The sequence below is a fragment of the Triticum aestivum genome, chromosome 6A, assembly GCF_018294505.1.
Source record: "Triticum aestivum cultivar Chinese Spring chromosome 6A, IWGSC CS RefSeq v2.1, whole genome shotgun sequence".
Taxonomy (NCBI): domain Eukaryota; kingdom Viridiplantae; phylum Streptophyta; class Magnoliopsida; order Poales; family Poaceae; genus Triticum; species Triticum aestivum.
In genome coordinates this window covers 60,437,315-60,462,878 of record NC_057809.1, presented here as the reverse complement: position 1 = coordinate 60,462,878, position 25,564 = coordinate 60,437,315, and the positions used below count along the sequence as shown (strand labels likewise).

General features: G+C 43.1%; 1 long non-coding RNA gene across 1 annotated transcript; it reads left to right on the top strand.

Annotated features, from left to right (window-relative positions):
* The first annotated feature begins 21,872 nt into the window (after positions 1 to 21,872).
* LOC123130273 (uncharacterized) lies at positions 21,873 to 22,738 on the top strand. Its single transcript, XR_006463786.1, has 3 exons — positions 21,873 to 22,265; positions 22,347 to 22,417; positions 22,499 to 22,738. It is a non-coding gene; the product is annotated as an uncharacterized lncRNA (long non-coding RNA).
* Positions 22,739 to 25,564: the final 2,826 nt, after the last annotated feature.

The following is a 25,564-nucleotide window of genomic DNA, read 5'->3' as shown; positions in this document are numbered from 1 at the left end:
TATACCTATATGTACTCAAATCGTCAGTGAAGATGAGAAAATACCGATATCCACCGCACGCTTCAATTCTCATTGGATCACACGCATCAGCATGTATGATTTCCAACAAGTCAATTGCCCGTTTCATTGTACCTGAAAACAGGGTCTTAGTCATCCTGCCCATGAGGCATGGCTCGCATGTGTCAAGTGATTCAAAATCAAGTGACTCCAAACATCCATTGACATGGAGTTTCTTCATGCATCTTACGCCAATATGACCTAAGCGGCAGTGCCACGAGAAAGTGGTACTATCATTATTAACTCTACATCTTTTGGCGTGAACATGTGTATTACCACGACCGAGATTCAATGAACCATTCACATAGGGTGCATGACCATGAAAGGTATCATTCATGTAAACATAATGACCATTATTCTCTAACTTAAATGAATGACCGTATTGCAATGAACATGATCTAATCATATTCATGCTCAATGTAGACACCTGATAACATTTATCTAGGTTCAATACTAATCCCGAAGGCAGATGGAGCGTGCGATGGTGATCTCATCATCTTTGGAAACACTTCCAACACACATCGTCACCTCGCCCTGAGCCAGTCTCTGTTTAGTCCGTAGCTTTTGCTTCAAGTCACCAAGAATAGTAACTAAACCGGTATCCAATACCCAGGTGCTACCAGGAGTACTAGCGAGGTAAACATTAATAACACGTATATACTTTGTTGAAGTTGCCAGCCTTCTTATCTACCATGCATTTGGGGTAATTCTGCTACCAGTGACCGTTCCCCTTACAATAGAAGCACTTAGTCTCGGGTTTGGGTTCAACCTTGGGTTCTTTCACTGGAGCGGCAACTGGTTTGCCATCCATGAAGTTTCCCTTCTAGCCCTTGCCCTTCTTGAAACCAGTGGTCTTGTCAAACCATCAACACTTGATGCTCCTTCTTGATTTCTACCTTTTGCGGTCTTAAGCACCGCAAACAGCTCCGGGATCAACTCCATCCCTTGCATGTCATAGTTCATCACGAAGATCTAGTAGCTTAGTGATAGTGGCTAGAGAACTCTATCAATCACTATCTTATCTTGAAGTTTAACTCCCACTTGATTTAAGTGATTGTAGCACCCAGACATTCTGAGCACATGCTCACTAGCTGAGCTATTCTCCTCCATCTTGTTGGCTAAAGAACTTGTCAGAGGTCTCACACCTCTCAACACGGGCATGAGCCTGAAATCCCAATTTCAGCTCTTGGAACATCTCATATGTTCTATGGCGTTTAAAACGTCATTGGAATCCCGATTCTAAGCCGTAAAGTATGGTGCACTAAACTATCAAGTAGTCATTAGGATGTGTCTGTCACGTGTTCACAACATCCACATACGACGTTGTAGGGGTTTGCACATCGAGCGGTGCACCAAAGACGTATGCCTTCTGTGTAGCAGTGAGGACACTCCTCGGACTATGGACCTAGTCTGCATCTGTGCTTACAATATCTTTCAACTTGGTCTTTCTCCAGGAACGTATTGAAATAGGGAGCTACAACGTGAGCTATTTATCTACAACATATTTGCAAAGACAATTTAGACTATGTTCATGATAATTGAGTTCATTTAATGAACTCCCACTTAGATAGACATCCCTCTAGTCATCTAAGTGAAACATGATCTGAGTCAACTAGGCCGTGTCCGATCATCATGTGAGACGGACTAGTCAACATCGATGAACATCTTCATGGTGATCGTATCTTCTATACGACTCATGCTCGACCTTTCGGTCTTCCGTGTTCCGAGGCCATGTCTGTACATGCTAGGCTCGTCAAGTCAACCTAAGTGTTTTTGCCGTGTAAATCTGGCTTACACCCGTTGTATTCGAACATTAGAATCTATCACACCCGATCATCACGTGGTGCTTCGAAACAACAAACCTTCGCAACGGTGCACAGTTAGGGGGAACACCTTTCTTGAAATTTTAGTGAGGGATCATCTTATTTAAGCTACCGTTGTTCTAAGAAAATAAGATGTAAAACATGATAAACATCACATGCAATCAAATAGTGACATGATATGGCCAATATCATTTTGCTCCTTTTGATCTCCATCTTCGGGGCTCCATGATCATCGTTGTCACCGGCATGACACCATGATCTCCATCATCATGATCTCCATCATCGTGTCTTCTTGAAGTAGTCTCGTCATCTATTACTTCTACTACTATGGCTAACGCTTTAGCAATAAAGTAAAGTAATTACATGACGTTTATGTTGACACGCAGGTCATAAATAAATAAAGACAACTCCTATGGCTCCTGCCGGTTGTCATACTCATCGACATGCAAGTCGTGATTCCTATTACAAGAACATGATCAATCTCATACATCACATATATCATTCATCACATCCTTTTGGCCATATCACATCACAAGGCATATGCTGCAAAAACAAGTTAGACGTCCTCTAATTGTTGTTGCAAGTTTTTACGTGGCTGCTATAGGTTTCTAGCAAGAACGTTTCTTACCTACGCCAAAACCACAATGTGATATGCCAATTTCTATTTACCCTTCAAAAGGACCCTTTTCATCAAATCCAATCCGACTAAAGTGGGAGAGACAGACACCCGCTAGCCACCTTATGCAACTAGTGCATGTCAGTCGGTGGAACCTTCTCACGTAAGATTACGTGTAAGGTTGGTCCGGCCGGCTTCATCCCACGATGCCGCCGAATCAAGATAAGACTAGTAACGACAAGTAAATTGACAATATCGACGCCCACAACTGCTTTGTGTTCTACTCGTGCATAGAAACTACGCATAGACCTAGCTCATGATGCCACTGTTGGGGAACGTAGCAGAAATTCAAAATTTTCTACGCATCACCAAGATCAATCTATGGAGTAATCTAGCAACGAGGGGAAGGAGAGTGCATCTACATACCCTTGTAGATCGCTAAGCGGAAGCGTTCAAGTGAACGGGGTTGATGGAGTCATACTCGTCGTGATCCAAATCACCAATGATCCTAGTGCCGAACGGACGACACCTCCGTGTTCAACACACGTACAGCCCGGTGACGTCTCCTACGCCTTGATCCAGCAAGGGGAGAAGGAGAGGTTGTGGAAGACTCCATCCAGCAGCAGCACGACAGCGTGGTGGAGGTGGAGGAGCGTGGTACTCCAGCAGGGCTTCGTCAAGCACCGCAAGAGACTAGGAGGGAGAGGGGTAGGGCTGCGCCAAGAAGGAGATGTTCTCGTGTGTATGGCAGCCCAAAACCCCCACTATATATAGGGGAAAGGGAGGGGCTGCGCCCCCACCTAGGTTTCCACCCCTAGGGGTGGCGGCCAGCCCTAGATCCCATCTAGGGGCGGCCAAGGGGGGAGAGAGGGGGGGCGCACCACTAGGTGGGCCTTAGGCCCATCTGAGCCTAGGTTTCCCCCTTTTCCCTTTTCTCTTTGCCTTGGGCCCTGGCGGGGGGGGGGGGGGGCGCACCAGCCCACCTGGGGCTGGTCCCCTCTCACACTTGGCCCATGCAACCCTCTGGGGCAAGTAGCCCCACCTGGTGGACCCCCGGGACCCTCCCGGTGGTCCCGGTACGTTACTGATAGCACCCGAAACTTTTTTGATGACCAAAACAGGACTTCCCATATATAAATCTTTACCTCCGGACCATTCCGGAACTCCTAGTGATGTCCGGGATCTCATCCGGGACTCCGAACAACATTCGGTAACCACGTATATCTATTCCCTATAACCCTAGCATCATCGAACCTTAAGTGTGTAGACCCTACGGGTTCGGGAGTCATGCAGACTTGGCCGAGACAACTCTCCGGTCAATAACCAACAACGGGATCTGGATACCCATGTTGGCTCCCACATGTTCCACGATGATCTCATCGGATGAACCACGATGTCAAGGATTTAATCAATCCCGTATACAATTCCCTTTGTCCATCGGTACGATACTTGCCCGAGATTCGATCGTCAGTATCCCGATACCTTGTTCAATCTCGTTACCGGCAAGTCTCTTTACTCGTTCTGTAACACATCATCCCATGATCAACTCCTTGATCACATTGTGCACATTATGATGATGTCCTACCGAGTGGGCCCAGAGATACCTCTCCGTTTACACGGAGTGACAAATCCCAGTCTCGATTTGTGCCAACCCAACAGACACTTTTGGAGATACCTGTAGTGTACCTTTATAGCCACCCAGTTACGTTGTGACGTTTGGCACACCCAAAGCACTTCTATGGTATCCGGGAGTTGCACAATCTCATGGTCTAAGGAAATGATACTTGACATTAGAAAAGCTTTAGCATACGAACTACACGATCTTTGTGCTAGGCTTAGGATTGGGTCTCGTCCATCACATCATTCTCCTAATGATGTGATCCCGTTATCAACGACATACAATTTCCATGGTCAGGAAACTGTAACCATCTATTGATCAACGAGCTAGTCAACTAGAGGCTTACTAGGGACATGGTGTTGTCTATGTATCCACACATGTATCTGAGTTTCCTATCAATACAATTCTAGCATGGATAATAAACGATTATCATGAACAAGGAAATATAATAATAACCAATTTATTATTGCCTCTAGGGCATATTTCCAACATGGATTGCCTACCAAAGATGGCAATACCTAGATCTATTCTTGCTTGTTATGCCTAGCTAAGGGCGTTAAACGATAGCGCTTGTTGGGAGGCAACCCAATTTTATTTTTATTCCTTGCTTTTTGATCCTGTTTAGTAATAAAAAATTTATCTAGCCTCTTTTTTGGTTGTGTTTTTTTGTTTAATTAGTGTTTGTGCCAAGTAGAACCATTGGGAAGACTTGGGGAATGTCTTGTTGAACTTGCTGTAAAAAACAGAAAATTTAGCGCTCACGAGAACTTCTGTCATTTTTATTTGGAAAGTTATATTTAGTTAATTCTTTTTGAAGATGATTAATAGATAAATTCCTCAAGTCCAGAAATTTATTTTAGAATTTTTGGTGTTCGATATCTTGCGCTAGCTACAGATTACTACAGACTGTTCTGTTTTTTGACAGATTCTGTTTTTCGTGTGTTGTTTGCTTATTTTGATGAATATATGGCTAGTAAAATAGTTTATAAACCATAGAGAAGTTGGAATACATTAGGTATAACACCAATATAAATAAATAATGAGTTCATTACAGTACCTTGAAGTGGTCTTTTATTTTCTTTCGCTAACGGAGCTCACGGGATTTTCTATTTTAAGTTTTGTGTTGTGAAGTTTTCAAGTTTTGGGTAAAGATTTGATGGATTATGGAACAAGGAGTGGAAAGATCCTAAGCTTGGGGATTCCCATGGCACCCCCAAGATAATCTAAGGACACCTAAAAGCCAAAGCTTGGGGATGCCCCGGAAGGCATCCCCTCTTTCGTCTACTTCTATCGGTAACTTTACTTGGAGCTATATTTTTATTCGCCACATGATATGTGTTTTGCTTGGAGCATCTTGTGTGATTTGAGTCTTTGCTTGTTAGTTTACCACAATAATCCTCGATGTACACACCTTTTGATAGAGCCGTATATGATTTGGAATTTGCTAGAATACTCTATGTGCTTCGCTTATATCTTTTGAGTTATATAATTTTGCTCTAGTACTTCACTTATATCTTTTAGAGCACGGTGGTGGATTTGTTTTATAGAAACTATTGATATCTCATGATTCACTTAGATTATTTTGATAGTCTTAGATAGCATGGTAATTTGCTTAAAATCCTAATATGCTTGGTACACAAGATTAATAATAAAAATTCTCTTATGAGTGTGTTGAATACTATGATAAGTTTGATACTTGATAATTGTTTTGAGATATGGAGATGGTGATATTAAAGTCATGCTAGTTGAGTAGTTGTGAATCTGAGAAATACTTGTGTTGAAGCTTGTGATTCCCGTAGCATGCACGTATGGTGAACCGTTATGTGATGAAGTCGGAGCATGATTTATTTTTTGATTGCCTTCCTTATGAGTGGCGGTCGGGGACGAGCGATGGTCTTTTCCTACCAATCTATCCCCCTAGGAGCATGCGCGTAATACTTTGCTTTGATAACTTGTAGATTTTTGCAATAAGTATATGAGTTCTTTATGACTAATGTTGAGTCCATGGATTATACGCACTTCTCTCACCCTTCCACCTTTGCTAGCCTCTCTAATACCGCGCACCTTTCGCCGGTATCATACACCCACCATATACCTTCCTCAAAACAGCCACCATATCTACCTATTATGGCATTTCCATAGCCATTCCGAGATATATTGCCATGCAACTTTCTACCGTTCCGTTTATTATGACACACTCCATCATTGTCATATTGCTTAGCATGATCATGTAGTCGACATCGTATTTGTGGCAAAGCCACCGTTCATAATTCTTTCATACATGTCACTCATGAGTCATTGCATATCCCGGTACACCGCCGGAGGCATTCATATAGAGTCATATTTTGTTCTAAGTATCGAGTTGTAATTGTTGAGTTGTAAGAAAAATAAAAGTGTGATGATCATCATATTAGAGCATTGTCCCAGTGAGGAAAGGATGATGGAGACTATGATTCCCCCACAAGTCGGGATGAGACTCCGGACGAAAAATAAAAAAAGAAAGAAAAAAAGAGGCCATAAAAAAGAGAGAGAAAAGGCCCAAACAAAAAAGTGAGAGAAAAAGAGAGAAGGGACAATGTTACTATCCTTTTACCACACTTGTGCTTCAAAGTAGCACCATGATCTTCATAGTAGAGAGTCTCTCATGTTATCACTTTCATATACTAGTGGGAATCTTTCATTATAAAACTTGGCTTGTATATTTCAATGATGGGCTTCCTCAAAATGCCCTAGGTCTTCATGAGCAAGCAAGTTGGATGCACACCCACTTAGTTTCTTTTTGAGATTTCATATACTTATAGCTCTAGTGCATCCGTTGCATGGCAATCCCTACTCACTCACATTGATATCTATTGATGGACATCTCCATAGCCCGTTGATACGCCTAGTTGATGTGAGACTATCTTATCCCTTTTTGTCTTCTCCACAACCACCACTCTATTCCACCTATAGTGCTATATCCATGGCTCATGCTCATGTATTGCGTGAAAATTGAAAAAGTTTTGAGAATGTCAAAAGTATGAAACAATTGCTTGGCTTGTCATCTAGGTTGTGCATGATTTAAATATTTTGTGTGGTGAAGATAGAGCATAGGCAGACTATATGATTTTGTTGGGATAACTTTCTTTAGCCATGTTATTTTGAGAAGACATAATTGCTTTGTTAGTATGCTTGAAGTATTATTATTTTTATGTCAATATGAACTTTTGTCTTGAATATTTTGGATCTGAATATTCATACCACAATTAAGAAGAATTACATTAAAATTATGCCAAGTAGCACTCCGCATCAAAAAAATTGTTTTTATCATTTACCTACTCGAGGACGAGCAGGAATTAAGCTTGGGGATGCTTGATACGTCTCCAACGTATCTATAATTTTTGATTGCTCCATGCTATATTATCTACTGTTTTGGACATTATTGGGCTTTATTATCCACTTTTATATTATTTTTGGGACTAACCTATTAATCGGAGGCCCAACCCAGAATTGCTGTTTTTTGCCTGTTTTAGGGTTTCAAAGAAAAGGAATATCAAACGGAGTCCAAACGGAATGAAACCTTCGGGAACGTGATTTTCTCAACGAACAAGACCCGGGAGATTTGGACCCTACGTCAAGAAAGGAAACAGGAGGCCACGAGGTAGGGGGGCACACCCACCCCCACCTGGCATGCCCTCCACCCTCGTGGGCCCCCTGTTGCTCCACCGACGTACTCCTTCCTCCTATATATATCCACGTACCCCCAAACGATCAGACACAGAGCCAAAACCCTAATTCCACCGCCGTAACTTTCTGTATCCACGAGATCCCATCTTGGGGCCTGTTCCAGAGCTCCACCGTAGGGGGCATCGATCACGGAGGGCTTCTACATCAACACCGTAGCCTCTCCGATGAAGTGTGAGTAGTTTATCTCAGACCTACATGTCCATAGTTAGTAGCTAGATGGCTTATTCTCTCTTTTTGGATCTCAATACAATGTTCTCCCCCTCTCTTTTGGAGAACTATTCGATGTAATCTTCTTTTTGCGGTGTGTTTGTTGAGACCGATGAATTGTGGGTTTATGATCAAGTCTATCTATGAATAATATTTGAATCTTCTCTGAATTCTTTTATGTATGATTGGTTATGTTTGCAAGTCTCTTCGAATTATCAGTTTGGTTTGGCCTACTAGATTGATCTTTCCTACTACTTAGTTATTTCCTTTGTTATTTACTTTGCCTTTATTTTACTTTGCATCTTTATCATAAAAATACCAAAAATATTATCTTATCATATCTATCAGATCTCACTCTCGTAAGTGGCCTTATAGGGATTGACAACCCCTATTTGCGTTGGTTGCGAGGATTTATTTGTTTTGTGCAGGTACGAGGGACTCGCGTGTAGCCTCCTACTGGATTGATACCTTGGTTCTCAAAAACTGAGGGAAATACTTACGCTACTTTGCTGCATCATCCCTTCCTCTTCGGGGAAAACCAACGCAGTGCTGAAGAGGTAGCAGACGCGGATGCGCGTAGTTCGGAACCAGTGGTCGGAGACGAATTCAGGGTTCCGGTGACGCCGATCATGCTCGAGGTTGGGTCTGTGTGCGGCTCCAACGCCGCTGACTCTGTGGCTTCTATGGTGGGGTTGAGCTTCCCGTCTTCGAATGGCGCAATCTGCTCCGAATCAAGGGCCGGACCACTTACAGGCGCTATCTCCTGAGCATGTTCTGATGAAAAATTTAGGTCATGTTCATCGCGGTGGTAGGGAGCGGCTGCCGTGGGCTCAAATCCGTCGAAGATCAAGTCACCGCGGATATCGGCAACGTAGTTCAAGCTTCCAAACCTGACCTGATGGCCATGGGCGTAGCTGTCGATCTGCTCTAGATGGCCAAGCGAGTTGGCCCACAGCGCGATGCCGCCGAATACGAAGATCTGGCCGGGGAGAAAGACCTCCCTCAGGGCTACGTCATTGTAGATGATTGACGGAGCCATCGAGCCTTCTGATGATGACACAACAGAACTCTTAATGAAAGCATCAATGTCGGTGTCAAAACCGGCGGATCTTGGGTAGGGGGTCCCGAACTGTGCGTCTAAGGTCGATGGTAATAGGATAAAGGGGACACGATGTTTACCCAGGTTTGGGCCCTCTCTATGGAGGTAATATCCTACTTCCTGCTTGATTGATCTTGATGAATATGAGTATTACAAGAGTTGATCTACCACGAGATCGTAATGGCTAAAACCATAAAAGTCTAGCCTATATGATTATGATTGCCTCTACGGACTAAACGCTCCGGATTATATAGACACCGGAGGGGACTAGGGTTGTACAAAGTCGGTTACAAAGAAAGGAATCTTCATATCCGAACACCAAGCTTGCCATCCACGCCAAGGAGAGTCCCATCCGGACACGGGTGAGAGTCTTCGGTCTTGTATCTTCACAGCCCATCAGTCCAGCCCATGTCCAACAAGCCGGACGCTCGGGGACCCCTTAGTCCAGGACTCCCTCACCTGCTAGGCTTCTTGGGCGTGTATGGGAAGACAAAAGATACACCGGAGGCACGGAAAGTCCAGCAACGTGTGCACGAAAAAGACGGCATGCCTCCAAAGTAGTATGAAGGTCCTCCCAGCTACGCTCTTGCCAAAGAAGATAAGGAAATCTTCTTTGAATGCCTACTCAGTATGAAGGTCCCGTCTGGCTTCTCGTCGAATATAAAGGGAATAATAAATATGGCAGAGAAAAAGTTCCAGAACCTAAAGTTTCATGACTGCCACGTGATTATGACGCAACTATTTCCGGTTGCATTGAGGGGGCTTCTACCGGAAAATGTTTGATTAACCATTGTGAAGCTATGTGCATTCCTCAATGCAATCTCTCAGAAGGTGATCGATCCGGATATCCTACCAAGGTTAAGGAGTGATCTGGCGCAATGTCGTGTCAGTTTTGAGCTGGTGTTCCCACCATCCTTCTTCAGTATCATGACGCACGTCCTAGTTCATCCAGTCAACGAGATTGTCATTCTGGGCCCTGCATTTATACACAATATGTTTCCCTTTGAGAGGTTCATGGGAGTCTTAAAGAAATATGTTCATAACCACGATAGGCCAGAAGGAAGCATCTCCACGGGCCATCAAACAGAGGATGTCATTGGGTTTTGTGTTGACTTCATTCCTGACCTTAAGAAGATTGGTCTCCCTCAATCGCGGTATGAGGGGATACTGACTGGAAAAGGCACGCTAAGAGGGGACTCAATAATATATAGGGACGAGCATTCTTGGTCTCAAGCACACTACATAGTTCTAAAGAATTCTACCTTGGTGACCCCGTATGTCGATGAACACAAGAATATTCTGCGCTCCAAACATCCGGAGTAGTGTGATGTCTAGATTACATGTGAACACATAAGGACTTTCGGCAGTTGGTTGCAAAAACATCTCATGGGTGACAACACTATTTCTGATGAGCTGTACTCGTTGGCCAGGGGACCATCTTCAAATGTATTGACTTATGAAGGGTACGAGATAAATGGGAATACATTTTACATGATGGCCCAAGATCAAAAGAGCACCAACCAAAACAGTGGTGTCCGCTTTGATGCAGCAACCAAGAGGGGAAAGGACACATATTATGGTTACATAGTGGACATATGGGAACTTGACTATGGACATGACTTTAAGGTCCCTTGTTTTAGTGCAAATGGGTCAATCTGTCAGGAGGCGGGGTACAGGTAGACCCATAGTAAGGAATGACAATAGTGGATTTGCACAATCTTGGGTACACAAACGAACCATTCGTCCTAGCTAATGATGTGGCGCATGTTCTCTATGTGAAGGACATGTCTACCAAACCGAGAAAAAGAAAAGATAAGGAAGCGAATACATCATACGATGAGCCAAAGCGCCACATAGTTCTTTCAGGAAAAGGAGACATCGTGGGAGTGGACATGTATGACACTACAAAAAAATACACTTCCGTGATGATACATGTTTGTCACAGTAGGTCGCTTTTTTTGTCATGCATGTACATCCATGACAAATTTATGACAAAATCAAGATAGTCATACCTGTGCTGTCGTAGAAGTGTTCCATGACATTACCAAAATTATCATCACAGAAGTGTCCACTTCCATGACGATAAATCGCGCGTCACAGAAGTGCTTTCGTCAAGGGTGACCGACACGTGGCATCCACCGTAACGGAACGCCGTTAAGCTATTGGGTCGGGTTTTGGAGCTGATAACCCGTTAACAGCCCCGACCAATGGGGATTTTCCACGTGTAAAATCATCATTGGCTGGAGGAAACACGTGTCGTCTCATCGTCGGGACAGATGTCATCCACTCATTGGACAGAAGACGCCTATGATATGTTCACACGTGGCATGGCCCAACAGAGGCCCATTCCTATGAAAAGGCTGGCCCGTTTGACTTGGTCAAAAGGTGGCGGGCCGGCCCATGGAAAGCCTGTTAACGGCCTGTTCGCATATAGCCCATTTACAGCCCGCTAACCCAAGGCCCGTTACGCCCTATCCGAATTAGGCCCAGTAGCGTCATCTGGGCCATCCAATATGATTCCAGCCCGTTTTCACTTCTGGCCCATGTATGGCCCATGACGTCTTTCGGCCCATATGAGGCCCTATGTAACTCTTGGCCTATTAACGGCCCGTGGTGAAACTGGCCCGTAATGAACAGTGTATCACTTTACACCCATTAACGGCCCGTGGTGAAACTGGCCCGTAATGAACAGTGTATCACTTTATACCCATTAACGGCCCGTTATTCCGTTGGGCCGTCTCCAGCCCATGTTATCTTTCGGCCTTCTCAGAGCCCATTTATTCTTGGGCTCATTTCCAGCATTCGTTTACTTACGGCCCGTTACTGTCATTTTCTGCTTGTGGGCCAAATTCAGCCCGTGGTTACAGTCGGCCCGTTTGTGGTCCGTTAATACGTTGGGCCGTTTTCATAGCGTCATCAAATACGGCCTATTAACGATGGCCCGTTATGGTCGGCCCATGAACGGACGATTCCAACTCTAGCCCGTTTACGGCCAGAATGCGGTCTGTTTGGCCCATGTTTGGCCAATCGATCATACGGCCCGTATAAGGCCCATTGATGATACGGCCCGTAGAAGGCCCATTGATGATACGGCCCGTAGAAGGCCCATTGTTTCTACGGCCCGTAGAAGGCCCACTGTTTCTACGGCCCGTAGAAGGCCCACTGTTTATACGGCCCGTAGAAGGCCCACTGTTTCTACGGCCCGTAGGAGGCCCAGTGTCACTACAGTAAATATTAGCCCATGGTTATTGTGGCCTAGTTTTAAAAAATAGGTTATTGCAGCCACTAGCAAACCGCAGAAAAAGAACTGCACTGACTACAAGCAAACAAATAAACAAGACAACAAGGAAATAAATAAGCAAGCAACTTACACTAGGCTATCACGGCTATTACACATATTACATCCACTGGGCATCAAAGTTCGCCACCAGTGCAAATATAGGGAACACAGCAGCATATAAACGCCGCAGCAAAACAAGTCCAGAACTGAAACCACTTCAGAAGAGCTCAAGAAACAATATCCTGGGTACCCATAATGCTGGCAAGATGCTTAGCAAGCTTATTAACTTTCTCTTGTTTGGCGCTTAAGTCCTCCAGCGCTTGCTGTTGCACCAGAAAGTATGCATCTGAATTCTGCAGGGACTTCCTCAGTCCTTCGGCTTCCTGTCGCATAACATCTGATCGATGTCTTTCAACTTGAAGTTGAGACTCAAGAAGCCGAACTGATTCAGGCAATGAGTTCGAAGAGCTGGTGCCAGCAGTGGTAGCCAGTAACTCGAACACTACATCAAGACAGGACTTTGGGGTTGTCTCAGTGTCTTCAATATAGTTTTTATCAGCTTTCTTGGAGACCAACAGGGATGTCTCACTATCTTGAACCTTATCTGCATTACTTCCTTTACCATTGCATAACAGGGTACTCTTCTCCAATATTTTATCCGCGTTCTAAAAGAGAAACAAACAAACACATCTCAGGTTTACAATGTAGTATATGAAACTCATTTTGGTAAACCAGTTCAGTAGTAAGGTGGACAGGATAACAGCATGAAACAAACATATATCTATGTAGTATGGTCACTGTATGGTCTATATCATTCTAGTTTATGTTGCCAAATCAAGATAGATACAGTTCGAATCATATCTATTTAAGACAAAGCAGCATAGACAGAATATAAGTGTGGGAAACTACACAGCAATAACAACACTTGTAATGTGCATGGCATGAGAACATAACTGTTTATTCAATTGAAACTGAAATCAACATAGAGCAAGTTACAACAGCAAACAGCCAAACACGTTGAAGAAACAGGTTTAAAACATACCTGTTGCGCCATTGGAGTTTCAATTGCATCCTTCAAATTTGAAATTAGTTGGTATCAGTAAATACAGTGATGCAAGAGCAAAGTAGTATGAACCATAGCTACGGAACCTGACCTGAGAACAATTCTTCTTCTGCTTTAAGCGTTGACTTCGGGTTCGGAGTGGTGGTCCTCGTGATTTGGGCACTGCAGTTGCCTTACTAACTGCTCGTGTTTGGGTGCTCTGTGGTGGAGACGGTGCTGTGTCAACGGGAACTGGGTGTCTATCTGCTGGGGTTGGGGTTAGAAGGGGTGTAGCTGGTTCTCTGTCCAACTGGGTAGGGGTACAATCTGCATGAGTGTGGGTTATGTGTGGTGGGGCTGGTTCTTGGGCAAGTACAACCGTGGTTCTATCTGCATCGACAGGTAGCACGATCTTTTCTGAAGACCGTGTTTTTACTCCCACAGATACTGCCATCACTCCCTCCAATTGAAATGGCTGATAAACAAGAAAAGTAATTGAATGTACAGACATTGTAAGATAGACAGGTGCAATGGATAGTAGGGAAGAAAACAGGGCATGAAATAATTCACATTTATGTTGTCTAAGCAAACAGAATAGCAGGACATAATTTCACATATATGATGGCTAATTAAACAGGATAGCATGACACAATTTCACATGTATGATGGCTAACTAAACAGGATAGAATGACATACTTCAAAATATGATGACTATGTAAACAGGATGACATGATATAACTATACGATGTGTCTATTAAAGTGGTTGGCATGCCATAAATCACAAACATGCCGTCGATGGAAACATGATGGCATGATATAATTCACGGATAGAATGACATAATTTAAATATGATGACTATGTAAACAGGATGAGATGATATAACTATATTATGTCTTTAGAAAATGGGTTGGCATGCCATAATTCAGATACATGCTGTCTATGTAAACATCATGGCATGACATAATTCAAATATATGATTTATATACTAAGGAAGTGAGCAGAGGGCAATCGCATATATGATGTGTCAACTAAGGAGATGGCATTCAATATTGTGTATATGATGTAAAAACTAAGCATTGCAATACAACATATGCATTATATGAGTAATATAACCCTGCCAAGTTTGAGCATACACCTCAGGGGGATAATAGGACTGGTCATCTGCCTCTGAATCCTCCTCTGAAGAGCTATCTGTAACCAGCAAGATATCTGCTTCAGCAGGTAGCATTGTCTGCTCTGAAGACCTTGTTTTCACTCCAGATTTCTCCATCACCAATTCAAATGGCTGATGCACAGGAAGAGCAGTTGAATATACAAACATTGTCGACAAAAGCAATGAGAAATACAAAAAAAGGACGGCATGATATAATTCACATATATGACGCTTGCCTAAACAGCATGGCATTGCATAATTCACATACATAATGCCTTGCAACAAGATAACATTGCATAATTCACATATATAATGTCTTGCAACAAGATGGCATTGCATAATTCACATATATGGTAATTAGACACTAAACAGGTGGCATTCACACAAAGCATGTCTAAACTAAGCAAATGACATAGCAATGCAAGATACCATACGCACGATATGAGCAACATAACCCTGCCAAGTTAGGGCATGCACCTCGGGGGGGGGGAATATGACTGGTCATCTGTCTCTGAATCCTCCTCTGAGGAGCTATCGGTAACCAGCAAGACATGCGCTTCGTCAGATAGCATTGTCTGCTCTGAAGACCTTGTTTCCACTCCAGATTTTTCCATGACCGTGCCAAATGGCTGATGCACAGGAAGAGTAATTGAATGTACTAAAATTGTTGACAAATTTAACACGTAATAAAAAAATGATGGCATGATATAATTCACATATAAGATGACTGGCTAACCAGGGTGGCATTGCAAAATTCACATATATGATGCCTGGCTAGACAAGATGGCATTGCATGATTCACATATACGATAAAGAAACTAAACAGATGGCATTGACACAAAGCATGTCTAAACTAAGCAGATGACATCTTTAATGTATACAGTAAGCAATGCAAGGCACCATATGCATGATATTACCAACATCAGCATGCCAAGTTAGAGCGAAGACCTCATGGGGTAAATAGGAGTGGTCTTCTCCTTCTGAATCCCCCTCATAACAGTTATCTTCCTCTTGATTACGATCCGAAATGGGTGGAGGGGGGCTGCCTTTGCGCCCACCATGGAACGACGTCTGCATGAAATTTTATTGCCACGCAAGGCTCGTCTCTTTTGCTCTACATGATCAGTTCCATTGTGTACAATAACTGGCATGCATAGGAATAAAACATAGTGAGATTATGTAAGGAGTGCATGCACAAATCCAGAGTGATGGTAGCAAACTGTGGATAGACCCAAAACCAATGATAGCAGGCAGATAATAGCTTTAGTTAAAAAATACAGATAATGGCTCCTTTAATGTTTGTTTGCACCCAACATGAAACTCATAGTAGACACCGGAGATTAACCAGATAGTAGACAGATAGTACTGATTGCTGCCCCAATATGTACCCCACAACCATTTAAAAACTCAAGTTTCAGCATTAGTTTGGACCTGACTCGGAGTCTAATAGGTGAACACGACGATAATGTAGCATGTCATCATATTAAGCGACGCATAACGTAAGCAGACACGGAAGAGTGCGACCTCTCTTGCGGACCCGTGTAGTCCTCAAGGTCATCTGCTCAGTTGATGATGGTAATGCAGTTGCCGTGGCTGCCGGCGGCGGGGAAGAAGATCTGAGGCGGCGAAAGACAGTCTGGAGAGCGGATCCCTGCTGTGGTGAACCCTTCCGTCGTTGGAGCAGCTGAGCTGGGGTGGAACACAGCGCCGCAGGAGCAGGACAAACCACACAAGGTTTTCTTTGACACATATCTGTAACAGAAGTAATTGAGTAAGGGCTTGTTTGAATTTGAGGATTCTAACAATGCAGGGATAGGAAATAGACAGGAATAGGATAGGAATGCACGTGCAAAACAGAGAATTTAAAAACACAGGATTTCTGCCAATCTGGGTGTTTGATTCACAACAATTGGAAGATCACAGGATGCAAAAAAGCATGGTGAGATTAAGTCAAACCACAAGAAAATGTACGGTTATAATGCTATTATGCTACTATCTCTTAGTCTTGTGCTTGATGAATAGGAATATGAAAAGGAGGAGAAGTGGAAATTAGAATTCCTACGGTTTTTCTTTCAAGGAGACACTAAAGGAACAAATCCTACAGTTTTCCTTTGCTCCATTCCTTTGCACCAAATTCATGAAAAGTAGTACCATAGGAAACTTTCCAATTCCGATGTTTTTCATTCACTTTTCCTTTCAAGCACTGGCGATTCTAGTAGGCAGGCTTGAGCAAGGAAAATCCTACACTAAAAAAATGTTTTTGTGCTACTTCTATTACTTTGGACCCAGGCCACTGCCATACTAGCTCAACTCCCAGGCCCATCGACAAATGCACAGCTCAAACGCGCAGAGATAAATAATGATGGCGTTCAAGAGAGTCCATCACGGATAGCTAAGTTGCCTGGTACCTCACTGCTTGTCATATAGTAGGATAAAATAATCGTATTTCCCGTTACTACGAGTGCTCAGTGGACAATATATATAACATGTAGAGTAAAAAAGAGATGCAACAAGTGTACAACCTCTTTGGCGAAGCCATGTCGATCTCAGCGTGATTGGGTTGGCCGGTGAGGATGCTCCGGCTGACTTGGCTGTCGGAGGAGGGGAAGAAGATCTTAGGCGTCTGGAGATGGAGCCCGAGGTACTGCTCCGCTGTGATGGAGGGTTTCGTCGTTGGAGCAGCTCCGGTGAGTTGTACGACGCCGAGGCTGAAGCAGGACAAGAGAGACAACGAACAACGTTAACCTGAGTGGAATTCTAATAGCATCTCCAATACATGACGTAAAATACATAACCACAAAGTGCTAGATGTAAAATACATCAGCCGCTCATATCTGAACTTAACTGTCGAAACTGAATTTAACTGTCGAAACTAAACATAACTGTCGAAACTGAACTTAACTGTCGAAACTGAATTTTGCTGTCGAAACTGAATTTAGCTATCGAAACTGAATGCACTAGCAAGGTGAGGCTACACGTCGGTCGACTGACTTTTTCATATCTGGTTAGTCGATTGCAGCCGTTGGATACAAAATCAAGGGCCTGCGGTTCATCTTCAACCTCCACCCGTTGAGCCGGCCAAATAGCAGCCCCTCGCCGCCCGCGGCCGGCGGTGCGCCGCCCCGCTCACCCCGAAAACACTCCCCACTGCCGGTCCGCCGCCGCCCCGGCCATCCCTCTAGGCCCCCCCATGCCGAGCTTTTTCTCCAGCGATCCCCACGCCACCGCCCCGCCAATGCCCAGCCACCGCCGGCGACCACCGCCCCCATCCTGAACCCTAAGATAGATAGTGGGGTACCTCTCCGGTGAGCCTCCCTCCCCGCAGCGGCTGGTTCTTCCTTCACCCCGGTGGCATCGGAGTGAAGTGTAGCTAAATCGGAGCAGCATCGCAAGCAAGAGCAAGAGCAAGAGCAGTAGCGCGAGCAAGAGCAATAGCAAGAGCAGACTAGGTAGGGGACCGAGAGCAAGAGCAGAGCAGCAGCGCGAGCGAGAGCTAAAGCAGCAGCAGGTCCTACTGATGTGGACGTCGCCGCCGAGGGAGCGACGCCGTGGAGGAAGTGGCCGGCGACGCCGCCGTGGATGGAGCCGCATCGTGTCGGCTCGGGACCGAGTGCCGGCAGCACCGTGAGATCGAATCAAGAAGAGAATGCGGCGATTAGTGTACAACCTCTTCGGTGGCGCCGATTAGGCCGCAACTTCATCCGAGGAAACAGTGATGATGATGCTCTTCCGGTGGTGCAGGTGAAGACGGTGGTGTGGGAATGGAGGTGGTGCGAAAGACGAGGAGAACGTCGGGGCAGCTCCTTGGAGGTGGAGGACGGGGTGGCTGAACCGGCAGGATGATGAGATCGACGACGGATCCTCATCCGGTACGGTGGATGAGGGACGTCGAGGTGTTACTGTGGACGATGTCGTCAGGGAAGAGGCTCCGACTGGGTGGCGGACGGAGCAGGGTGTGGGGTTTCATTGCGGGTTTTCGCAGCCTCGATGTACGAATGGGTGGGCGGATGGGATGGCAGTGGGGAACCATGGCTTAGAGACGCGGTTATCCGAAATGTGGGGTAAGTTACGAAAGTACCCCCACCGATTTGAGGCAGTTCTTTCGGTTCAGGGGTACCACGGGTATTTCGCGTGTTGGGATTTCACAAGAGGTGGGAGTTTTCGCGCGCGTTGTAATTTGGAATAGCAAGGCGCGGGTTGAGATGGAGGGAGTTGTCGGAGCACAACGAGACAAAGATATATCTTAAATATTTCGGGCTAACAAGGCGCGGGTTGAAGAGGCGGGAGTTTCGCAGCACGATAGACAGAGACGCTAGCTTGAATTTTCGGCATAACAAGGCGCGGCTTGAAATTTCGGAAGAACAAGCTTAACGTGTACCCCCAAAAAAGACAATTTGCACCTCAACACGCACAACACACACAAACACCATTTAGACTAGAGTAAGGTACACGTGCATTGCACGCATGAGATTTGGCAACCAAATTATGAATAAATACCACATTATAGCATGCAAGCTTTGAGTCATATATGCATGATGTAGATGTTCGTTTAATTCTTATAGTTCATTTCATTCAAAATCATCTAGTTTTTATAAGAAAGCTAATCTATTTTAAGATTCATGGAATTGTGCGTCGTAAGACATAAAGTAAAAACAAATAATGGCAAATCATGTAGAAAAACATTTGGGCAATTCTGATACGGAAGATTCTAGAACAAATAAGAAGTGCTTGTGTTTTGATGTTTGTGCATTATGCTTAAGTTCAACCATGGAGTCTTCTAGATTATACATGTGGCGAAATCTGGTGGAATCTAGATGATATCCAACGGCCAGTAGTGCTCAAATTTGCCATCTTTGGACCATCGGATTCGCCTCATCCAACGACCATCTTTCAAAGTTAAAGTTACCCGCACACAATATAAAAAATATAAAATATAATATATATAGGGGTATAGATATAGATATGTGATGCAAAAGCCGCCCATCATCTCCAATTAGAATAGTGTGTCCATGCACGGATGCGACGTGGCCAAATGATGTCTGCCATCGGTATCTCAAATTCAAATCAGTCTGACCTTGTTCAATGTGTATACATTACAACATGCTCGTTTCCAAACCACACCGCGCAGATCTCCGTTATATTCATGCATGCATGGGTTTCAAACATCAGGATCTCTTATTCAAATATTTGAATTCAACTTTACATTGATTGTGACCTCACCTATTCAGCTATTCTTTTACACCCACACAGTAGTCTTCTCTTTATAATTGTACCACTAACTTTCTCTCGTGCATGCATGCACACACACTACCAGTCGGCATTATCCATCGCACGCATGCAATCTTTTTCTTCAGGTCGGTCTCCCATGAAGGCACACACCAACACACATCCCCCTCTCCATCATATCGGGCATTCTTTATCTCTCACGCGTGCATGCGCAACGATCGATGTTCCTCTATGTATGTGTGTATATAGCTAGGTCTTTCATAGTTTTCCACACAAACCGATCAATCGATATATCCAGTGAGGTCTCACCCTCTTTCCCACGTCCACATCGATCAATCTATATCTCTCTATATAGGATTAACATATATAGCTAATACACCCACATTAATTATGTATCCAACGTCCCCCTCTCATCATCCATGCCTTCCGCTTTATCTCTCAAACGCGTGCACAATGGCGAAGACAGGGGGCAGTAAGGGCCCTGCCCCTCCCCCCTAACATCACTATATATCAAGGCTAATATGAATGTGATCATTAGACAATTGCTGCTAAAAATGGTTTAAGTTCATGAATTGAACCTGCTCGTAAAGGATTAGCAATGCTTGCCCCCCTAGCTCATTTATTTTTCATGGCTCAGCCACTGCGCGCATCAGCGCATGTGTTCGCCCCTCTCTCTAAATATCGATCTCGCACTTGTGCATTCCTTCATCGTCTCCCTCTACTCGGCCCATCGCACCATCTTCTAGCCCCCCACCGGATTTTGCCACATGTACAATCTAGCAGACTCCATGGTTGAACTTAAGCATAATGCACAAACCTCAAAATAACAGTGGTTCTTTTTTGTTCTAGAATCTTCCATATCATAACTGCCCAAACTTTTTTCTAGTTGAATTGCCATTATTTGTTTTTACTTTATGCTTTACAACACACAATTCCATGAATCATAAAATAGATTAAGGGCTTCTTTGATTCAAAGGATTCTCAAAGGAATTTTGGAGGATTCTAATCATTAGGAATTTTTCCTATCTTGGTTGTTTGATTCGTAGGATTGTAAACCATAGGAATTTTTCCATATGATTCATTTGCACTAGATTTCATAGGAAACATCCCATCCACTCAAACCTCTTTGAAAGAATTCTGCATTTTTTCTATGCACAATCAAACACTCGTACAATCCTGTAGGATTCAAGACGACATTCCACTATAATCCCATGTTTTTCCTATTCCCGCGTTCTTAGCTTTTTTTATAAAAACTAATTGATTTTGAATGAGATTAACTATAAGAATTAAACGAAGGGCTACATCAGGCATATATGACTCAGAGCTTACATGCTATAGTGTGATATCTATATCTATACTTCTATATCTATATCTATCTATATCTATACTTCTATATCTATATCTATCTATATCTATATCTATACTTATACTAATTACAGACTCCCAAGAAATTATCATGTTAATCAGAAATTAGGAGCCGTTAATCTGGTGGGGTCGAGTTATTACGGTGTAGATCAATCCTAGAAATTACGTTAACTAGAAAAATAGGAAAAACATTAGTCGATGTTTAGAAAAATTCCAGCCTGACTTTTAGGCACCGTACAGTTAACAGGAGATGCCACGTCCCTAGAAAACAAAAACATTCACGATCCAATTCTTAATCCCGCATCTATCTTTCAAAACAAGAAAAAAAATACTCATCCAACTCTTAATACCACATGCATCTCTCCAAAAAACAAAAAATATCACGTATATCTCCCTCACGACCTATATCTCTCAATCTCTCGGGTGGAAAGAAAAACTCTAACATACGCATCTCTATCCCGTGACTGCTATGATGGGAAAAGAAACCAATCTGAGCTAACGTAGATGCATCAAAGACCTTTTCAACGCTCCACATTAATCCTAGGACTGAGATCGTTTTGTTACGAAAAAACAGGAAACCCATGTCGATCCCCTGCGCTCCGCCTCCGATTTTATCTTCCTAGATGCCGGTTTTGACCTCCTCTTCCTTTCCATCTCCCCCTCCCGCATAATTCACCGTCTTCTCCCTGCAGAAAAAGAGAACTCTTCCTCCTCTGCCTAGGGGCAGGTCCTATTTTTGATCAATATATGTCCAAAAGGAAAAGATCCCAATCTTCAATTGATCTATTGGAGATGAGTATGATCTGGCAACAAATATTCCTCCGACTGATCCATCACTCCAGCAATATGGCGGAGAAGGAACCTGTGAACATCGCTTACTCTCCATCCATATTGGAACAGGCTTACAGAAGTAATATCTCCGCCAAGGCCTTAGTTCGCACACAACATCATCGGTGCGTCTTCAAGACCTCGATTCAATAGTCGGTACAATATCCAGGTTGGAATCCCCAATTCGATCATCTAGCACCCTCTAATGGGATCAGTTTGTTAGAGGTAAACACATCGTCTTCCTGTGCATTGTGTTTTCAGCCGCAAAGATTGATTACATGCATCTTTGATAAGGATGTTGTGTAGGTGCATGTTCAGGTCGATCAAGGATGCCTTCTATGTGTGCATCTTGCCGGATGATTTCCGTGTAGGATCAGGTAAACACATCATCTTCCTGTGCATAGCGTTTCCGGCCGCAAAGATTGATTATGTGCATCTTTGATAAGGATGTTGTGTAGGTGCATGTTCAGGTCGATCAAGGATGCCTTCTCTGTGTGCCTCTTGCCGGACGATTTCCGTGTAGGATCATGTCGATATTGAATAAAGCCATCATACATTGTCAAAGTTCATAAGTCGACGCCGTAGAAATATCTCTATTGTGCATTTGTTAACAGTTGGATGAAAGCAATATGTCTTACCTGCACTTATGTAGGTACTAGCACATCGAGCTGGAATCGATTAACCTACTTGGGAAGTCAGATCGGTTATTACATGTTCGTGTGGCATTCTTTGCAGACTGAATTTTCCTAGCCGCCGTGCTTCCGCTCTTTCTCTCTGCACTACTCCCGTCCTGCTCCTTCCCTCTTTACTACTGTTACTAAATACAGTGTTCCTACTGGGTAGCTAGGTTCCGTATCTACTACTACTACCATATAGTCTATTAATAGGAGTTCTGGCTTCTGCTACAAATTCTGATTATAGTAATTATGGTAAGAGTTAAGAGTCATACTTTGGAAGTTAGCATAATTGTAAACAAAATACATGCAAGTTAGGCACACTAATACAGCTTGATAATTTTCTGGAGGCATTTAAAGGAGTTAAGAGGGGTAGCTTCTTATGATGTCAAACATATGTTTTGTTTTTCACTCCCCTCCAAATTGCACAGTCACTCTTTGGTCTCAATTTCATCGCTCCAAAATTATTATAATATCTTTTCTTTGCAACCTAGCTTCCATGTTCTAACCATGCTGCAATCAAGCATCTATTTGGTATCTCATATCGATATATCCCATGACAGATATTGCTTTATGGGAGTCATATCAATGGTAGTTTAAAGCAATTCATTGGGCCACTACCACGGGCAATACAGCCGCATTCCATGATGTCCTCGCCAAATTATAGCCACTATAAAGAACACATGCTACGGTTATATTTCTCGGGGTGCACAATAGTAATGAAGAGTTCACGGAAGATTCAGGGTACATGTGGTTGTGTGTTGCCTAAGATCATATAGAATAACTTTTTTTTACTAATTGTGCATAGCGATCAATTTTTACAAGATGCAACATACTTGCTTTTAGATAGTGGCCATGTGGTAGCCACTGTTGAATTTAGGTCTGTTATGTTTTTTAAAATGAAGCAATGGAATTTCATTTGTGGCTGAACAGATGAGAGGACATCTTTTTTATTGTTTTTTGCCATGCAACTATCATATTAAACTTTCATAATAGCTAGGAAAAATATTCAAAAATCGTCACATAATTAAGAGTAAATTATCTTCTCAGTTATTTAATAGTGTAGGTTCACAGTGAACAACGCCACTACTGCTGGGCCTCTTGACCAGCTGCCCCCGCCTGTTCAGCAATCTAGGTCACGCTTTGCAAATTCGTAGCCTTGGTCATATCGTGATATTTTTCCTATAGACATATAATATTACTGAAGTTTTCCTTTTGTTATTAATATTCCACAAACTTCGCCAAATAGTTACATGACATCGAGTAGCTAAAACTAACTACATATAAATTTAATTATTGGATCTTTGTGATAGATATAATACTTGACATGATTTTTATGAACAATTTAGAGTGCAAAAGGTCAATACAGTATAGCGAGTTGGCATTATTCTATCATTTACACACAACTAAATCTAACATTTCTTCGTGGATGCTTATGCTGAGTGGCAGGAAATCTAGGAAGCACGGTATTATCAGTGATTACTAGCATCTTCCTGGGCCTCAAGGAGTGGACTACTTATTTCTTAGATACATTTGAATGCATTATTGAACTCAATTACACACGAACTATATATATGTATAAGGGGAATCTTTTTGGTGAGGCACCAAAGTGACCGTTGGTGGCTAGATATGATCACAAATTATGAGTCAAAGGATAGCAATTTAAGAGTGCCAATAGGATGAGAGAGCACTTGGGGCCTATAAAAAAGCACTTTGTTGTACTAAAATAATCAGAATTTTTATAAAATCATATTGAGTACAATATTTTTGTGTATTAAATAAACTATGTGTAGTAACAAGAAAAACGATATACTCCCTCCGTTTCTAAATATAAGGCTTTTTATGGATTTCAATACAGACTACATATGGATGTATGTAAACATACTTTAGAGTGTAGATTCTTTTTTTAAAGAAAAGCATAGCTTTTAACTTAACAAGTGCTCAGGCAAATCTCCTGAAACACATCAGACTCCCACTTCATATAATGGTTCTTAGGGTACGGACGACCAATATTGGCTAATTCATGTGCTACCGAGTTTGCACTATGGACGACATACTCTTACTACATGTTTCGAGAACCACATTTTAAGCAGGCACTTCATATCCTCAATGACAGCCGCTTACGGCGAAGAGTCGACCTTGCTAATTTCCATGGCCTGAGCCAACAGTTGCGAGTCCAACTAGAAGAAACTTCGGCTGCGAAGGCATGGGACACATGTTGCTGCCTCCTCACTCATTTTGCTCCATATGTAGTCCATATTAGAATATTTAAAAATACATATATTTAGTAACGGAGGGAATATTTGATAGTTCGAGGATGTATTATAAACATCATTTTTCTTAAAATAGTACGACTAATGGGTTGATAGGTAGTTCGCATTATGTGTTAATAAAACTAAGTGAATTTCTATTAATATATACAATTTATTGGCTAGCCCGTGAGAATGCACGGGTTGCCGACTAGTTTATTCATAATTTGGTTGCAAAATTTGATGCGTGCAATGCACGTGTACCTTACTAGTACTTCGAGTATGTGCAAAATACGTAAATTAGAATACCAATGGCACGCTACACAGTGTCTCTCTTATATTTCATGAAGCCACGTGGCACATGTGTAGGCGTTGTCGCGACCTCCTTGCGTGGATTGATCACAGTGACGTGCTGCTGGTTTCAGAAGAATGTACTCGTCCTCCCTGAGCCATACTGGCGGTACATGCATGAAGCGAAGATGTGCACGCACGCCATGCACGCACTCATTCCTCGCACGCACACGTGGGTACACGGGCGGACGCAATTTTGTACCAAGATCCACCCCATGTGATAATTTGACGCGTGTAAAGTCGTTCACTT